Source organism: Triticum aestivum, chromosome 4A (genome assembly GCF_018294505.1).
Source record: "Triticum aestivum cultivar Chinese Spring chromosome 4A, IWGSC CS RefSeq v2.1, whole genome shotgun sequence".
Lineage (NCBI taxonomy): Eukaryota > Viridiplantae > Streptophyta > Magnoliopsida > Poales > Poaceae > Triticum > Triticum aestivum.
The window spans coordinates 661008215-661019671 of NC_057803.1; the positions used below are offsets into that span (position 1 = coordinate 661008215).

The 11457-nt window shown below is 44.4% G+C and overlaps 1 long non-coding RNA gene across 1 annotated transcript; it reads right to left on the bottom strand.

Moving 5' to 3' along the window:
- Positions 1-1742: 1742 nt before the first annotated feature.
- Positions 1743-4539, bottom strand: LOC123082958 (uncharacterized). The gene is made up of 7 exons (XR_006439169.1): positions 4342-4539; positions 3986-4259; positions 3443-3910; positions 3252-3363; positions 3019-3170; positions 2560-2947; positions 1743-2490 (listed from the first exon to the last, which is right to left on the bottom strand). It is a non-coding gene; the product is annotated as an uncharacterized lncRNA (long non-coding RNA).
- Positions 4540-11457: the final 6918 nt, after the last annotated feature.

Sequence of the window (11457 nt, forward strand, 5' to 3'; positions counted from 1 at the left end):
ATTACTTATTTATTTTCTTTTATGATAATTCTTTTTGCTATTAAAGTTTGTAACAAAATTCTAATTACTTATTTATTTTATTTTATGATAATTCTTTTTGCTTTTAATGTTTTGAACAGAATTCTAATTACTTTTTTTTTATGATTCTTTTTCCTATTAAAGTTTGTAACAAAATTCTATATAATTTTAGTTTCAATAATACTAGAGGTTTATAAAAGCTTTTTAGTTGATTCCTTCAGTACCAGTTCTAAGGCTGTTACAAATGCATTTTACTTTGTACAGGTTTTAAGGCGACCTTTTAGTACCGGTTCGTGGCATGAACCGGTAAAAGAGTTTTTTAGTTGATTTTTTCTGCAGCTATTTTTTAGTCCGACCTCGCCAAGCGAGAGGCACTCGCAGCGGTTTATAAGCCCTGAGTGCAGAGACGATCAAGGGAGAAGCGCAGTGCTCACCTGCACGTTGACCTGAAGATAAGCAACGTGCAGATGAGCATTGCGCCTCTCTTTCATTTTGGCATGGTATATATAGGCATATCATTGTTCCCGGTTGGTGCCATGAATAGTTAAAATTTGAATTCTTTGAAATTTGTGTGAATCACAAGTTTGTGATTAACTTTACTAGAAAAATGAGCATATATGCGCCTATACAAAGAATTCAACCTAAATTCATATTAAATTTCTATGAACTTCAGAGAAATTCAGTATGAATTTAGGTCAAATTCCCTGTATAAGGGCATCTATTTTCACTTTGAGAGGAGCTCAACAAGGCAGAGAGGGAGGGGCTTATAAACCGGTGTCAGCGCCCTTCGGTTGGCGAGGTGGGACTAAACTCTGACCGCAACGAGGACCAACCTTTAGTCCCGGTTGGTGGCATGAACCGGGACTAAAGGGCAGCCTTTCGTCCCGGTTTAAGCCACCAACCGGGACCAATGGTGATGGGCCTCTCAACCATTGCCCCTTTTCTACTAGTGATACATGGTTGAAGCTCGCCTGCCTTGAACTCTCTTGCTGGTGGGTAACTCTGGCCTCTCAACTGGTCTATTTCTTCTAGCCAAGAGAGGTCATCGTCTCTTTCCTGCTGAAAGGCTTTGTCTTCCTAGGCTTCATTGAGTTTGTTCTGTGGGTTGGCTTTCTCATCGTCGGATGATACAAGTTGGTAGATCAGTGGCGAGGGCTTCCTTTTGGCTGGAAAGGAGGGAGAGATAGGTGAGCTGTTGGGGTAGTCGAGGTAGTCGGGCACGAATGGTTCTGGTGGAGAGAGTGCCTTTGGGGACAGAGGCTTGGCATCCTTATTGGGCTCCTTCTAGACGGTGCCACGGTGAGAGTTGTTGAGGGGGAAAGGAGCCTTTTTATAACGGAGAGAGGTGGACAGTAAAATTTTGTATGAGTGGACGTGTGAACACGTGTGAGTCTGTTGCTGATGTGTGTACATATGCATGGCTGATGTGTGTGCGTAGACAGATCTTCATAGCCACGCCACGAGTGCATGCGGTTTAAACAAAGTTACTGAAGCTGGGGCATTGTTTTGCTTATTGCATGCAGGCCCTTGTTGCTACCTTGAGCGGGTTGGTTACGCAAAATAGTATAAGTGCACGTCAGTCGATGTGACTAGAGGCTTAAGAAGAGAGATAAAGCTTCCGTTGGCCACTTGATTTTTATTCACGTTACATGGTCTAAACACATTGTATGATACAGGACCCAGGGCAGGCTAAGCCCACTGCATACTACAGAATCTAAGGCGGTCTAAACGCATTGCATGCTACAGAACTGAAGGCATGGAGAGCCTTCTTATTTTACACAAGAGCAGAAAAAGCAGGAGGAGTCTAAAGTTTTTTTATTCTGCACGCGAGGGGAAAAGCTAAAGGGTATTAAGTCTTTTTTTAGGCTCGCATGCATCCATTCCTTCTCTTCGCATGCTTTAGAGCAAGTACAACAATGGCTAGTCAGCAGGCTATAACAGTTACCAAGGAATGAGAATCCTACGTGGAAGATAGAGTAAAGAAGAGAGAGAGTGGAGCCGGCGCTTGGGCTATCGCCCGGCTATAGCACAGCACACGAGGAAAAGAGCTTTGAATGCAGCCTTAACCCAATAGCATGCATGCTTTAAATAAGTAAATACTAATTGAAGCCACGGGGCAGACGGTCTAATAGCCAGTCTATTGTACTAGTGGGCTTTTATGATGGTTTTAAGTGACATGGCACATCTATATAGCCAGCAGCAGGTTCTTTTATTAACCATGCCCTTATGCCATACAATGTGCCTAGTCCTTCTCGGTGTACTCGGTGCCAGTGTGGGCTGGCTGCTGGCCGAATAGGTCTTTCTTTGTTCTGAAAAGATTGGATATTAAAATTAAGTTAGTCTTGAAATTCCATATGGATAACTCTGTACGTTTCTGTAAAGAGATAAAAGATGTGCGCGCCCTCTTTTGTTTTTATTGGAAATGTGGTCGTTGCGTTTCCTTCTCTTGCCTGTTGAGTCGTTTTCTTCTTCCTGTCAAGAATAATTTGTCAGCTAGGTACTATATGTAGAAGGGTGAAAAATTGTTTTCACAAAAAATACCTTTGCAGCAGAAGGAGAAGGTGGGGGTGTGGCCCCAAGCGTGTTGTGTTGTGGTTCATTTTCGTGCTGTGTTTCCTCGATCGGTGCCTGAGCGTTCTCTGGGTTTGCTGGCTCGAGCAGTGGTTCGGTACTTTCTACCTGGTAAAACATATGCTCTCCGTCGAGGGAGTCTCTAGTAGGTGTTGCAATGACAGTAATTTTTTTGCCAACTAAACCGGTCAGCTTTGTTGGCGTATGCTCCGCTTTGCTGTTGGCTTCTGCTACTAAAATCAGTACTTGCTTTCCTATGAGGATTTCTCCGTGCTGGCCCCAAAATATGAATCGAGCAAATGGCGAGTCCTCGTGCCTTTATGCGTCTGCATCGATGGCATTTAGTGATATTTTGTATCTGCATGTTCTGGTAGTTTAGGCAGGGATTGTTAATGAGTAATTACTACCTGTGAAAGGTTAATGGTATACCTCGGCATAGGAACAGTGGTGATGCAACGTGAACATTTATATGTGTCGCCTTCCATTTGAACTTTCTTCCGACAGTCTTTGCAACTTTTGTACCACCAGTCACTTGATAGGATAACTTCAGTGACAAGAACTGAAAGTCTGTAGCGTTCGACCTACGTAGATGGCGGTAAAATTGTTCCGTGGATAAGCAAATTTGTTAATTATGTAAAGGAGTAGTAGATGCATTTTCTTACCATGATGTGGTTGGGTTCAAGCTCAGCAATTTGTGCTATTCTTGCATCTACCGGATCTTTTCTTGCTCGATGGTTACCAGACCATTCAATCTGGGACGGAATACCTGTCACGCTGTAAGTTTATTTCATGTTAGGCAGAAATTGATACGTGATACAGCTGCACTAAGAAAATTAAATGCTGAGTTGTTTACTTGTGCCTGACGGTCTCCATTTCTGATGTTGGGATGTTGACATATAATCTGGTCACTGATGTCGATTTGAAAGCGAGTAAACCTGCGTAAATCGATCTGTACCATGTTACCAAAGTTGATGGAAGGAAGAATAGGCGAAAACTCGTCATTACATTGGCTGGCCTGAATAGTGACTCACTGTAACACCTACAAAAAGAGCAACGATATGCTGCGTGGCAGAGCTCTCCACGAGGCCCGCGGCGTTGAAAGTAGTGGCGTGTGTCCCTCAAAGTCTCACCACAGCCCGCTGGCTGTCAGACAATAAGAAGAGCAAAAATTATTGGCGAAACAGATTATGATTGGTGCAGTGGCAGGAAACGACAGTGTTTGCCTACTTTCCATTAGTGATGTAGATCTGACAGCGATCATCTGGGTTTGTGCTGGAGCCTGGCAAAAGTTCTGTAACTTGCACGATTACTCCAATAACATCTGTTTTGCAGTTGTGATCTATATTAGGCTATGGAATGTGACGGGGCGGCATGACGAAATGTTATGTATTGTCACCTGATCAGATGTGGTTTTGATCAGCACGTGCTTCCAACACGGAGAATGGCCTGGCGTTGTGGGCAAATATTGGGAAATTCACGGGTTGGGGCTCCACTTTTTTAAGCTTAATGCGAAATGTGAAACATACCCTGAGGGGGTGATCTGAAGATCTAGACCTGCTCTTGGCATCATATAGATTGAAGTCCTCAATTGTATAAATTGTTCCCTCGGTAATGTGCTTCGTAAATTGGGCCAATCTCTTCTCTGCAATCAAACCTTCCATTGTGCCACCCTGCATTTATGAAGCAAAAACTGTAAAGGTTTAGTGTTCATACTTACAGTAAGTAGGGAAAGATGAGTCGGATGGAAGCAACCTGTCGATCAAGCAGTAGGAAGTCCACCTCATAGGTAGTTCCTGTGTCTTTTCTTTTGAGCTCCCAGACTCTTGCAATCCTAGCCATAACTTTCCATCAAAATGATTGCTTGTTGATATCTTTCAGGAGAGGCAAGTCCATCTTGGTGTGCGCTCAGAGACCGTGGAGCATGCGTTGATGGTTCAGTAACTATAGGAACTGATTGCAGAAGAGGGGGACCTCCCCTATTTATAGTGTTTAAGCAGTAGGAGTGGTTAATAGGATGCCCCATCAAAGAGACACGTAGGGTCCATTTGGATCATTTGTTAGCCTCGCCTAGCCAGGCTAAGTTAAGCTTGCCCTTTTGTGGCATAGCCCAAGGAGTTAAGCAAGTTTGGTTGTATTGCCCCGGGTTATAGTTACATAGTACGATGTGCTAGTTTGCCGTCGCGAGCCAGGCAAGGATTTAGCTGCAGTTACGAGCTAACTTGCCTCAAAAAGCAAACAAAGTATGACTCTACCAAACGCATATCCTTGCTAGGCAAGGCTAAAACTGTCCTTGCCTTAGAACCAAACACACCCGTATTTGCTACGTGTTGGCTTACAAAATAGGCAAGCGTCACCTAAATATAACAAAAAAGTGGGCCTTCTAGAGAGAGGGAGGTGTGCATCCCTAGAATAGTGCTTGCATGCATGCCCCACACAAGGACGCGTGCACTCCCGAATATCCATGCTAAATTAAACGTACAAAAATCTACTGGTTGCATTTTTGGAGAGACCATTCGGCATTTTTCCTATTTTGAGTTATAAAACAATAGGTATTATAAGACTTTATCATATAGTGGTTGTGCATAACATATATTTTTACTTAACGAAAATTGGGCACACGCAAAGCTAGAAGGCATTTATTTATTTATTCCTGGAAATGAGTTTGATATTCAAATGGCCTTCTTGTGAGTTTGATATTCAAATGGCCTTCTTGTCCTTGCATGCATTTCAGCATTTGCAATCGATTTTCTAGCGTGAAGCCGGGTGGGTATTGTTCATCCTTTACGAATATGCGTTCGCCATAAGGTCCTAGCATATATCGCTCAGATTTTCCCAGGTTGTATCGAATCCTGCATTTGGAGCATTCCTCACATGTAGCCTACAAAGGAAGTAGTGCAAATTAGAACAGTTATGGTACACCTGCAGTTTACTGTTTATCTGTACTTACTTGGTTTGGTTAGTCCGCGCTACAAGGGATGCGGTCTGGAAATCTGCCGCCTGGGAAGAATGCTTCCGTGGCAAGAGATTTTTTGGGATGCCTGGTTGGTTCTGGTCTTGCATGGTCGCAAACAGTCACTTATTGCTGGTTGATGGAGTTAATTGCACAGAAGTACCACAACTAAGGCATTACATGCAGATTGGTACAAAGTTTGGTAATTTTTACATGTCAGTATCAAGTTTGAGGCCAGCCGTTATAAAAAGGTCTAAACCGCGTATAAGCACGTATTGACGTTGTTCTAACCGGCGGGGCCCGTCTGTCAGGTGCTGACATGGCATACTTTTTGCAGAAAACTCCTTTGCTTCATACATAATCACATAAATGCCCAATTTTTTTTGCCGGAAAAAGGTTCTTATGATATGCCGGAAAAAGTGTATTGGTCATCTTTTACGAATATGCGTTCGCCATAAGGTCCTAGCATATATCGCTCAGATTTTCACAGGCTGTTTTGAACCCTGCATCTGGAGCATTCCTCACTTGTAGCCTACAAAGGAAGTAGTGCAAATTAGAACAGTTATGGTACACCTGCAGTTTACTGTTTATCTGTACTTACTTGGTTTGCACTGATGGAAAAAGGGCCTTTGGTCGCGGTTCGCAACTGCCATTAGTCGCGGTTGCGCAACCGCGACCGCACGGGCGCGACTAAAGGCCCCCCCTTTAGTCGCGGTTGCTTAAGAACCGCGACTAAAGGCCCGTCCACGTGGGCGCCAGGTGGCCGTCGGGGCGGAGGACCTTTAGTCGCGGTTCTTCTGGCCAACCGCGACTAAAGGCCGCCGCAGGTTTAGGGTTTTAGCCCCCCCCCTTAAACCTGTTTTCTGTTTAATTTGTATTGTTTTATTTCTTTTGTGCTTTATTTTAATTTTGAAGCAGTTTCATATATTCTACGGTACTACATACATGCATATGAATGTACAATTTCAAATAAATTTGAAATTAGAACCAAAAAGAATTCAAGAGGAATATACAATATATATTCAATATCATCGGATGACCATATACAATTTTGAACAAGTTTCCATACATGATTTAATGCATATAAAGTTCTACGTCCTCGTAATAGTGTTCTCCTTTAGGATGGAGGACTTCCCTGCTGAACCATCCAGCTAGTTCCTCTTGAAGTGGTCGGAAGCGAGCTTCTGGACTAAGCATCCACCGGAGGTTATTCCTCTGAGCATTGGTATCACTCGGAACCCGCTCAGAGGTGTATCTCCGGATCATCTCACAGACATAGTATCCACATAGATTGGTCTCCGGTGGCTGAATATCCCCAGCATTCTTAGTCTTTAACATTTTGAATTCTAGCTCTTTTTTGAATTCACCGACCTTTGTATCTACGAACCGTCTCCAAACCCTACGAGGCAAAGAAAATTAAATGAACAAGAGAGTTATTAATTAGTTACTTGATATTAGGAAATGAACGAAATAGGCCGATCGATATAGAGCGCAAATGAATGAAAATAATTACTTCTGCAGCATTCTTCTCATGCCGCCCCAAAGCTTTGGATCCATATTCACAGAGTCGTGGACGAGACATTCTGAGGTGTTAACTTTAATTACTAGCAGAATTCAGTGGAACCTGCGGACACGATACATGCACAGTACGTCATGCATAACTCATCGATTAGCCGGCCACATACCATGCATGGAGTAAACAAAAGAGAATGTGCTCAAGACAGAAACACTCACTCAAAATGGTAAGGAAATAGAATATCACTTTTGAGTTCCTGCTTTGTAAGAAACTGCCACAGGTCTGCCTCCACGTCGGCGGGGTAACGCTCCAACACATGTCCATTAACGATGTGTGGGTCAATGAACCCAACATCATGGATGTTCCTTACTCTGCATTCCTTAATCTTCATTCTGCATGTATAATAGCGGACACAACAATATAGTTAGGACATATATATAGTGCAGGTAATATGAACGAGATGGGGTAGAAATTAATAAATCACTTACAGAACGTAGCAACTGATGATAGATTTATCGAGCTCGCGCAGATTGAAAAGCTGGAACAATTCACTCAGTTCAATTTGTACATAGTAATGTTTGAAGTGATGCTCATGTCTAACTTCCGCATAAATATATTCTTTGGCGTTTTTATTTTTTATGTAACCCTTGTACCATTTCAGCAGACCTTTCATTTGTGGAGGTAGATCCTTTTCCTGCGCAGGCTCGACGAGAGGCCCATTCTTGACATATGTAATTACTACCTCCTTCACTGGCGCCTCATCAAGGCCTAACAGTTCACGAAGAGTAATACCTAAGTTGGCCGCTTGTTCTCTGGCACTCGTTACAGTCAATCCCTGTGCTGCCGCAGCTTGTATGATCTCGGGGGCATCCGGACAGAAGGCTTCCACTATAAGAGGGGCAATCGATTGTTTACTTTGTTCCCCGAGCTGGGCAACTTGTTTCCCGCTTTTTTTACTTTCGGCCTTCTCCCGCTCTTTGTTCTCCTTGAACATGAGTGCCTGCCTGCGAAGTTCACGTGCATAGTCGTTAGGCAGATTCTTCGCGGCTTGGGACGGTGTGCTCAAAAATGACTTAGCCCACTTCTTTTGCTCATCAGAAAATACTGGCTTGGGCTCGGGCTCTCTTTTCTTCTTGCAGTCCGCCTTCCATTTCTCCAAATCAGCAGCCGCGGCCGCGTCGACTTCCTTGGCACTACGTTCCCAAGGCCTTGTGGGGAGAGGCTTCAGTGATGGCTCCGGTACCTTTGTGGTCTTAGGTACATAAGGGTCCGGGTTAATAATCCAGGACTGCTTCTGCTTCTTTGCCGGAGGTGGATTGGGGGGCGGCGTCTGATCACCCGCCGGACGAGGACTGGGGGGCGGCGGCTGATCACCCGCCGGACGTTGTGGACTGGGGGGCGGCGTCGGCTGACGTGACGGAGGTGTAGGTGAACCGCCACCACCACCACCACCACCACCACCGCCACCGCCACCACCACCACCGTAGGGGGGTGGACTTGTTGTCCTTGGCGCCTCGCCTGGAAACTTGATAAACTTCTTTTGCCATAGAATGAAATGGCGCTTGACATCTCCAAGTCTTTTCTCCCCTTCAGGTGTAGCAATGTCAATCTCCAGGTCCTCAAACCCTTGGACTATGCCCTCCACCGTGACACGAGCATAGCCATCTTGAATGGGGTTGTTGTGGTGGAGTGCTCCAGGTAAACATGGTAAAGCACTGCCGATGGCTACCTTCATGGACATGTTCCCGATAGGATAATACAGATGACATTCTTTCATCTCCTTTATATCGTCCACGGGGTAGCGAGGAGGCTCCGGTGAAGTAATTTCGACCACCAGAGGCTCCGGTGCAGTAATTTGGACCACCAGAGGCTCCGGTGCAGTAATTTCGATCGTCGGTGCATCTGCACCAGCCGGTGGGGCCTCCGTGGAAGCCACGCTGCTTCTCCGCTGCTGGCTTCCGAGATCCGCTGGATGATCTTCATGCTGCACCCGAGCTGCATCTCTTTCGGCTACTAGTACACTCATGGTTTTCTTCATCACATCCATTTCCGATGCCAACCGCGCCACAACATCTGCTTCCCGATCCATCTTTCTCTTACGGCTTCTGTAACCGTACGGGTCATCGTTCTGGGGGAACCCTATTTTCCACGGAATGTGCCCCATGCCTCGTACACGTCCTCCGTGTTCAGGATTCCCGAGGGCTTTTTTCAGCGCGTCGTTCTCTCTGTTGAACTTGATCTTCCCCTGTTGAGCATCCCTCATTGCGTTAATAAGGGCTTGGGTGGGTTTAATTAATTTGCCCCGGTAAACACACTCCCCTGTCTCCGGGTTCAGCGTTCCCCCATGCCCGTACCACCAGCTTTTGGCCCTTGGGTCCCATCCCTCCGTACCTGGACGGATTCCTCGCGCCCTCAGCTCGTTCTCCATCTTCTCCCACCTAGGCTCCCAAAGGCGATACCCTCCTGGCCCCATAATATGATTGTACTCCTTCTTAGCCGCATTTTCCTTATTTTTTTCGATATTTGAATGAACTGCTCCGATTTCTTTTGCTTCACAAATTCTGGCCAATCATGTTTCAGTTTCTCATATTGTCCTTTGAAATCCGGAGTCTTGTTCTGCTTGACAAAGTCATGGGCTAGATTTTGCTTGAATTTCCGGAATGCGTCGGCCATCTTATGAAGAGCGAACTGTTTGACTAGCCTCCTCCTCTCCTTGTTTTCCTCAATCTTGTTACCCTCCTCATCGAATTTTTTGTATTCCGGAGGTAGAACGAAATGTTCCATAAGCTTCTTGAAGCAATCTTTTTTTGTTCTCTTATCGACAAAAGTGAAACCATCAATTCGTGCCTTCTTTGGCTCATTCCACTCCTGGACGGTGATCGAGACGTTGTCTCTAACAATGGCTCCGCATTGGCTGACAAACTTGGTGGCGTTCTTGCGGGGCTCCAGCGGCCTGCCGGTTGCACTGTCGACAACCTCGATGGTGCATGTTTCTCCTTGTTTCATCGTCTTGGTTGCGCCACGCTTTGACGACGTACTCGATTGTTTCGACGATCCGGCCGAGGGCTAAAATAAGAAAGAGTCGCGCGTGTTAGTACACACATATTTATTCAAATCAGTTAGTTTGTATCACCAGAGGCTCAATGTATATATATACCTCGGCGCCGGAGGTGGTTGCTACTTCCATTTGAAGATCGTCGTTTATCGACGTTTGTTCGGCATCATCTTGCTGACGGCGCCCTTCATCTTCATCGTCAAGGTTCAGATAAGAAGAGATATCATCTTCTTCTTCTCCGGTCGGCACATATAGAATATCGCCGTTTATGATGCCGAACATATGTGCTTCACCGTCCGGATCATAGTTGTCCATAATCGGGTCAGCTCTATCGTCCGCCATTATGTCAGTCCTGAAAACATGTAGTAAAAACAAATTAATTAAGTGAAGAAGGGGGGCGGTGGCGGTGGCGGTGGCGAAAGGGCGGTGGCGAAAGGAGGGGGCGAGGAAGGGGTGGGAGAGGGTGTCGCGGTAGAGCGCGAGACGGGGCGGCAGACGACGGCGTCACCGAGAGGGGAGGCGAGGACAACACATTTATAACCCTCGCCGTCCCCTCTCGATCCCTAAAAAAACACCGCGCGCATCGCCGCCCCCCTCGCCGCCCCTCTCCGTATAAAAACATATAGTGGCTAGGGTTTGGCCAGGGATGCGGATGGAGACGAATATATGTGGGGTCGGGATGGCCCATGTGCAGGGCGGGGGGTGCTGGCCACACTCTTTTTTCTTTTCTTTTTCATTTCATTTCATTTTTTCTTTTCCTGTTTTTATCCTTTTCATCTTTAAAACAATTCAGTATATCAAAATATAGCAATGAAAAAAGATATTTGAGAAATCATAAAATGTATGTGATTTTGCAAAAAAAAAGGTATTTGAGAAATCATAAAATGGATACAAAAACATTGTGATTTTGCAAAAAAAAAAGGTTTTCAAAAAATGTTGATGATTTTGTGGAAAAAACAGGAATAAAAACATATTGTGTATTCAAAAAATGTTTAGGGATTTCAGAATAGTTCACGTATTTAATTTTTTCACTGATTCATGACATATTCGTGAATTTAAAAATTATTCGTGTATTTTCAAAAAATTGATTTTATTAGACACAAAAAAATTCATCAAAACAAAAAAATATTAATGAATTCCAAAACATATTCTTTCTTCTTTCTTTCTTCTCTCTTTTTTTCTTCTTCCTTTTTTTTCTTCTTTCTTTTTTTCTTCTGTTGTTTTCTTCCTTTTTCTTTTTTTCTTCCTTTTTCCTTTTTTCTTCCTTTTTCTTGTTTTTCTTCTGTTTTTCTTTTGTTTTCTTCTTCCTTCTTTCTTCTTCTTCCTTTTTCCTTTTTCTTTCTTCTT